General features: G+C 37.5%; 1 pseudogene; it reads right to left on the reverse strand.

Annotated features, from left to right (window-relative positions):
* The window catches only part of LOC114495665, a 105,125-nt pseudogene extending 97,497 nt beyond the window's left edge, over positions 1-7,628 (reverse strand).
* Between the last annotated feature and the right edge of the window lie 751 nt (positions 7,629-8,379).

Here is an 8,379-nt window from a genome sequence, read left to right on the forward strand (position 1 = left end):
CCTTAGAAAGTTGATGCCTGGAGCAGGATGGCATAATGACCTCTCCTTTCAAACCAACATTAGACCCAGATTGTATTTCCAAATGAAAAGGCTGCTGGGCCAGAGAAAGTGACCTTTGGCTGAATGACTACTTCTTACCTTGTCAGCTTCACTGCTGCCTGGCCATTAGGAAGAACTACCAAGTAATAAACTATTTACGGTCGGCACTTACCTATCCCCTGCAGCGCACTGTCTGAGGAGGAAAAAAAGGCAATTGATTTTCTCTATTTGATAGTCATCATCTTATACTTAGGTCATCTAACTGCCCAGCACTGCTTATGTTCAATTCTCAGTGTATCTGATATTACAAAGGTGGTTGCTTTTTTTTTGACAGATTTTAGAAGTGTAGTGCTTTTGTACAATATAAAATAATACCTAGAGCCCTAAAAAGGTGAAGTACAGAGACAAGAAAGACTGAAAGAGGTTTTCCTGTTCTAAAGGATCTCATTTGAACAAAGGTATAAAAGGAATGTCTAAATTTTTCACCTATCCATGCCAAACATTTTATTCTGACAAATTAAGAATTATCTTGAACTCTGAAAATTTCTTTTCAAAAATGGTTTAAAAAGTGAGTTCACTTAATCTCCCCAAATCTTGGTTTTCACATCTGAAAAATAAGGGAGTTTTTTTTTTTTACCTCTGAGATTGTTTAATTTTAAAAAATTAGATTTGAATAACAAGAATAGCAATAGATTTGAATAGCAAGAAACTTTGATTTTTATGGTTAGTTTATGTGGTAGAAAAAACTTCTAGACAGAGAAGTCATTAGAATACTTTATAAAAAAAGAAATAAATTGCATGTTTCAACAGTTTTTTTTTTTTTTAAGATCTCTTATTCATCAGCATTAAGACTGGGCACCAGAGATCTTTGGAAACCTAGGACATGGTTCCTCTCTCAGGCCTCATGACCTTGCTGGAAACACAAGGTATATAGAAAATAAATGAGTAGAGCCCAAGACAGTGTATATTCATGTGGAGCTAACAATAGGCAGGGCAGGACTAACAAAATGGGGCCTTGTGCTGGGACATGAGCTGAGATGTCAAGTGCAGTGAGTGTGGCTTATGAGGGAGGCAAAAAGAAAGCTCCCCACACTTAACAGGATTATAGGACTTAACATTTTGGAGGCATGGAAGTAAAGTCTAGAGAGAGGGATGGTGAGAGGTTATAGAAGAAAAATATGAGCTTGGACTTGGACCTAGATCCTTGGGAAATGCCTTTTATTTTGAGCCTTTAAAGCAGTAGTCTCCAGTAGGGGACAATACACTTGGAATTGCACCAGAAAATTCATTGGAAAGAAAATTGTAGAAATTTATTTATATTTATTGTTTCATCTTTCAAACAGTTCTTTTTTGAAACAGTTCTTTTGTGTAACAAAAATAATTTTTTGTGTGTAACAAAATAAGTATAAATATAAAAAATATTACACATCATCTGTGTATTATTGTGTGTTCACCACCCCAAATCAAGTCTCCTTCCATCACTATTTATCACTCCTTTACCCTCCTTTATCACTCTCAACCCTCCATTTCCTCTCATAATCACCATACTGTTGTCTATGATTTTTTTCTTAATTCCCTTCACCTTTTTTACCTAGCTCCCTAACCCCCAACCCTTAAATAGCCATCGGTCTGTTCTCTATCTCTGTGAATCTGTCTCTGTTTTGTTAGTTTATTTTGTTCATTAGATTCAGTATATCTTCCTCTGACTGGCTTGCTTCACTTAGGATAATATACTCCAGGTCCATCCATGCTGTTGCAAAGAATAAAATTTCCTTCCTTTTTTATGGCTGAATAGTATTTCATCATATAATTGTACCACAGCTTTTTTTATTTACTTATATACTGATGGACACTTGGGCTGCTTTAAAAGCTTGGCTATTGTAAATAATGCTGCAATGAACATAGGAGTGCAGGTATTCTTTTGAATTAGTGTTTCAGGTTTCTTTGGATATATGTATTCCCAGAAGTGGAATCACCGGGTTAAAAGGTAGTTTTATTTTTAATTAAAATTTTTTTATTTTATTTTTTTGGAGAGAGGGGAAGGGAGGGAGAAACAGAGGGATAGAAACATCAATGTGAGAGAGAAACATTAACTAGTCACCTTCCATACGCACCCTGACATGGTATCAAACCAACAACCCAGGCATTTGCCCTGACTGGGAATCAAATTGGTGACCTTTTGGTTTGTGGGACAATGCCTAACCAAGTGAGCCATACCAGCTAGGACTCATTTTTAATTTTTTAAAAATATTTTATTTATTTATTTTTTTAGAGAGGGAAGGGAGGGAAAGAGAGAGAGAGAGAGAGAGAGAGAGAGAGACAGAGAGAGAGAGAGAGAGAAACATCAATGTGCGGTTGCTGGGGGTTATGGCCTGCAACCCAGGAATGTACCCTGGCTGGGAATCGAACCTGGGACACTTTGGTTCCCAGCCCGAGCTCAATCCACTGAGCTATGCCAGCCAGGGCTCATTTTTAATTTTGTGAGGTAACTCCATACTGCTTTCCACGGTGGCTGCATTAGTCTGCATTCCCACTGATAGTGCACGAGGCTTCCCTTTGTTCTATATCCTTGCCAACACTTATTGATTTTTGATTTATTGATGATAGTCATTCTGACAGCTGTGAAGTGATATCTCATTGTGGTTTTATTTATTTATTTTTTCCTTTTTCTTTGTGGTTTTAATTTGCATTTTTCTGATGATTAGTGATGTTGAGCATCTTTGCATACTAGAACTAAGAAATCAATTCAGTAAAGTAGCAAGATACAAAATAAGTATCAAGAAATAAGTTGCATTTTTATAAGCCAATAATGAACTATCAGAAAGGGAAACTAAGAAAACAATCCCATTTACAATTATAACAAAAAAAAAAAAAAGAGGAATACTGTATTTTTCAGACCATAAGGCACACCTAGGTTTTAGAACAGGAAAATAGGAAAAATATTTTTGAAGAAAAAAATGTGGTAAAATATTTAATAGCATAAATAACATAATATTTCACCAATGTACATGTAAACAGAACTCAGCATTAACAGCCATTATTCCTCCCAAATTGGGGGGGGGGTGCGTCTTATAGTCCAAAAATATGGTAAATTTTTAAAGGGATTTTATTTATTTATTTTTAGAAAGAGGAGAAGGGAGGGAGATAGGGAGAGAAACATCAATGTATGGTTGCCTCTTGTGCACCCCCAACTGGGGACCTGGCCTACAACCCAGGCATGTGCCCTGACTGGGAGTTCACAGCCTGGTGCTCAATCCACTGAGCCACACCAGCCAGGGCAAAAACCTAGGAATAAATTTAACCAAAGATGTAAAGACCTGTACTTGGAAAATATAAGACACTGAAAAAGAAATTGAAGAAGATACAAATAAGTGAAAATATATATCATGTGCATGGATAGGAAGAATTAACATCATTAAAATGTCCATACTACCTAAGGCAATGTATAGATTCAGCACAATTTCTATCAAGATACCAATGGAGTATTTCACAGAACTAGAAAAAATATTCCCAAAATTTATACAGAACCACAAAAGACCCTGAATAGCTGCAGCAATCTTGAGAAAGGAGAACAAAGTTTGAGTAATCGTGCTACCTGATATCAAATTATTCTACAAGGCTATAATAAAACAGCATGAGACTGGCATAAAAACAGACATGTAAATAAATGGAAAAGAATAGAGAGTCCAGAAATAAACCCACACCTTTATTATCAATTAATATGAACAAAGAAAGCAAGAACATACAATAGGGTAAGGATAGTCTGTTCAATAAATGGTGTTGAGAATATTGGACAGATAGGTGCAAAAAAATGAAACCAGACCACTTTCTTACACAATACATAAGAATAAACTCAAAATGGATCAAAGACTTAAATGTTAGACTCAAAACTATAAAGAAACCTGGAGGAAAGCATAAGCAGTAAAATCTTGGACATTTCTCATAGCAGTATTTTTCTAGTGTATCTTTTCAGGCAAGGGAAACAAAATATTAATAAATGGGACTGCATCAAAGGAAACTATTAACAAAATAAAAAGACAACCCACTGAATGGAAGAACATATTTGCCAATGATACATTTGATAAGGGCTTAATATTGAAACAGTTCTATTAAAAATGTTTTAATCCTCATCTGAGGGTGTATTTATGTTTTTTGAGAGAGAGAGAGATTGATCAGTTGTCTCCTATATGTACCCCCGCTGGGGGATTGAACCTGCCACCTAGACATGTACACCGAGTAGTAATCAAACCAGTGACCCGTTAGTGTATGGGATGATGCTCCAACCAACTGAACCATATCGGCTAGGGCAATCAGTTCTACTTTAAATTAATTCATGAATATTGTACATAACACATTGGTATATGTGTATATAACTTATAAAGAAATATACATGTAGTAGAATGAACTATCCAGTTTTTATTTTTCTGATAGAAGTGAATGATGAAAGACATTTGGAAATCATTGCTTCATGTCACTGTCATTGCTATAATAGTTGTTACCATTTATTAAGTACTTAATACTGCCAGGAGCTTTGTTTAGTGCTGTATATAACAATGTTATTTCATTTTACCTGCACCATAAACTCTAAGAGGTAGGTAGTATATGGGATCCCATCTTATGGAATTTGAAGCTCAGACAGGTAAAGTAACCTGCCCAGAGTTGCTCAGTTAGTAAATTACAAAATCAGATTCAAACCTTAACCTTCTGGCTGGCTCTAGAGCCTATGAAATGAATTTTATTCTTTTGGTTTTACAAAACCTTAATTGTTAGATCTTGCTTCATACAAGCGGTTTGGATTTTTTATCCCTTCATTTATGAAGCAAAGGTGAACTCTTTTCATAGTAATAGTTTATCCTCAGAGACCTTATGGCAGGAAACGTCCAGAATTTTAAAAAGGATTCTAATTGCATTGCATGGTGTCGTAACACCAAAGTAATTCCTTATAACCGGTAAATAATTACGTTAATTTGTCAACTAGTCTTGTGGATCTTTAGGGCATTTTTTTTGTAGAGTTCAAGTTTCTTTTTCTGAAGAGGGGATGTAGCTATATATGTCTTAATCTTAGCAGGCAGGAGAGGTCATCATCTGTATAGGCTTAAAGGCATGTGGTCAGACCTCCCTTGTTACTTGAAGATAAGGCTTTATGAAACAGAAAACTGGAAAAAAAAAAAAGGAATAGCCAAAGATCAAATTCTGTTGTACAGAATCCCTTTTGGGGAAGAGCAATGAACTCCTCTATTTCTCCATGCTACCTAGGGCCACATTCAGTGAAATTACTGCAGTCTGGGAGTGGTGAGGACCACCTGCAGGGTCATCTCACTTGCTTATAGCTGGGGGGTTGTTAGCTGCAAGGCACATATCCATTTCCACTGCTTTGTACATACCCATGGGTGGGAGTTCCAGCACATTGTAGTACACAGGCAGAGTGCATGGTGGCAAGCCAGTGAGAATGGGCAGTGTGGACCCAGCAACAGGGCTTATTGGCCTGTTGACTACAGACAGACACTCTTCAATAATGGAACATATTAGAGCCTGTGTCCCCTCTAACACATTTACAGCTATAATGCCTTAGGGTACTAAAGGGTAATGGAAAAAATACAATAAAGATTAAGTATAATAAATAAATTAAAAAGTAAAATCATGTATACTATGTTCATATATATAATGTTTGAATAATCACAACCATGAACATGAGGCAAAGACACTGAGTTTGTGATTTTTTAAAAAAGTGGCACTAGTTTACATTTGTTAGAAAAATGGCCTAATGGTGTGTTTGAACTGCCTAGTTAATCACCTGGCTTTAGCAAATTGTAGTGGTTTACACCACTTTTACCACTAGAAGGCTCATGTTGCCAATGCAGTATAGTACAGTGGTTTACATTGCAAAGTTGGTTCTGCTAGCTATTTACCTGGGAGATTAAGACAAATTACAGAACTTCTCTAAATGTCTTTCCTTATTTGTGAACTGGACAAAATAAAAGTTCCTCGCTTATAGGTTGTTGATATGATTAAATAAGGTAATGCATTTAAAATGCTTATCTCAGTACCTAGCTCATGATAAATAATAAATGTTGACTATTTGTTGTAGTTATTGAAAAAACTTCTGAATGTGCTCTGGTACCTGTTGCCCCTCACCCCTGCCCCATTCTACAGGTGGTGGGAGCTGGCTGTCTTGCATCAGTGGTGGTCTTCTACCATCAGTGAGCCAGGGGTGTCAGGAATCAGTGTCCAGGGTTTGCACAGCCACGAGACTTCTCTCTCTGGCCCGTGCTTATTATCTCTGGTGCAGACCAGTGGTGCAGAGGACAATGAGAGTTCCCATTCAGCTGATGTAGAAGAAGCAAGCATATCCTCTCTTCACCCCCACCCTAGGGAATAGTGACCTTCCTTTCACCAGCTGGGAAAGTGCGGTGTGGCTTGGCCTGTCCCTTGAGCTAAAAAGGAAATTGGAGGCCCTGAGAGAAGGCCAGGAACTGATATAGAGCCAGGGGCTTGGGAGGGGAAGGTTTATTTTACTGAATACATATTATATGCCAGGTACTGTTACAAGTGCTTGGGGTGTAAGCAAAAGAGACACCGTTCCTTCCATTAGAGAACTTAAGACATAGATAAGGAAGGAAAAGCACAGGAAGTCATAGAATGAGGGTCTGACCTAATCAGGAGAGTTTTCCTTGAGAAAGTAACATTTGAAATGAGATGTAAAGTTTCAGTAAAATATACCTCCCTGAAGGCATGGCCACGCACAGTGGTCAGCAGATGCAAGACACCCGAGGCAAGGGTAACACTAGTGTTCTCAGATCTGAAGAAAAACCATTGTGAATAGAGTACAGAGAGCAAAGGCAAGAGAGTGCAAGATGAGACTGGAGAGGTCCATAGGGCCCGATCATGCAGGCCATCCTAGGCCAAATTAATTATTTTAGACTTTATCCTAAGAGAACTGGGAGGTCACTGAATGTCTCTAATTTAGTGATTGGCATGCCCTAACCTGCCTTTTTACATGCTACAGGGTAAAAGTGTAATGAGAGTGGATAGTGAAGAGTGGAGAAGCTTCAGCAGGAGTCCCTGCAAGTGATGAGGGAGGGGTGCTGTGGATTAGGATGGTTGTTTTCAGGATACATTAGATGCATTAGATATTGCGGATAGCAAGAGGCTCTTATCAAGGATGACTCCTACCTGCCTGGCCAGTGGCAGTGCACTTGTGACATTTACTAAGGTTAGGAGTGCTGGAAGATGACTAATTTGAGAGGGACATACAGTTTAGTTTGCAACATACCGAGTTAGAAACATCTTTGAGACATTGGTGGACATCTTACAGTAAGCATGGATTCTACCCTCGGGTCTTTGCACTTGATTTCCTTGTCTGAAACTTTCTTTAGGTATTTTCATGACTTGCTCCCTCATTTTAACAGGTCTCTGTTCAAATGTTAACTTACCTGAGGGGGGAAGTTCCTGACCATGTTGTCTAAAGTAGCAGCCCCACCATTGCTTTCTAGTATCTCATCCAAGGTGGGGCCCCTGCCTTCTGTGGGCTCTGGTGCCTTTGGGTGGGCAATCCCAGCTAATGGTTTCCTGACACCGTCTCCATCCATGATGACCATTTCCTTCCCAGGTTTCTCTTCTTCCAGCAATGGCCTCACCTTGTCCTGAAGCAGTAGCTATATCTTTTTCTAAAACATCATAGTTGTCCTGGGATAACTTTTTAGTTGTTTTTAATTCTTTCCTTGAATCCTAAGGTCATTTGATTTTCTTGGGTTAGGGGCAAGTCCTAATGAATGTGTTAGGTTATTTTATTTTTTCCAGCTTAGAGATCACTTAATGTTCAAATGGATGAAAAGGTGATGGCTCAAATATAGTATTTTCTTTTCTGACTTTCAGAAAAATGTTTTTAAGTTTAATTTTTACCAAAGCAATATTTTTATATAGCAACAAAAACATCTTCCTCCTCCAAAACAGAGCTGGATATAGGCTCATAATGAAAAGTAACAATCTCCTAACCCATTTTTCCCACAGATGCAGCCTACTAAACATTTTTTATTTTTTTCCTGATGATTATCTTCATAGCACTAAAAATACTCAATAATGCTCTTTGTCAGTTAAGCCACTGTCTTTTACTTCTTATTTGAGAGGTGAGGACTTAGATCACTTCTTTTCCTTAGATCATTTTCCACTTCTTATAATTTTTGGTACTTACTATTTTAGTTCTTCAGTTGGTTACAGTTGAATATTTAAATGTTTATTTACATGTTATCTCTTGTCTATTCCTCTTTTAAAATAGTGGTTTATTTAAATAATTTTTACTTACTTCTGCTAGGTTGATGAGGATATTCACACTATTAACCA

This window comes from Phyllostomus discolor, chromosome 3 (genome assembly GCF_004126475.2).
Source record: "Phyllostomus discolor isolate MPI-MPIP mPhyDis1 chromosome 3, mPhyDis1.pri.v3, whole genome shotgun sequence".
Lineage (NCBI taxonomy): Eukaryota > Metazoa > Chordata > Mammalia > Chiroptera > Phyllostomidae > Phyllostomus > Phyllostomus discolor.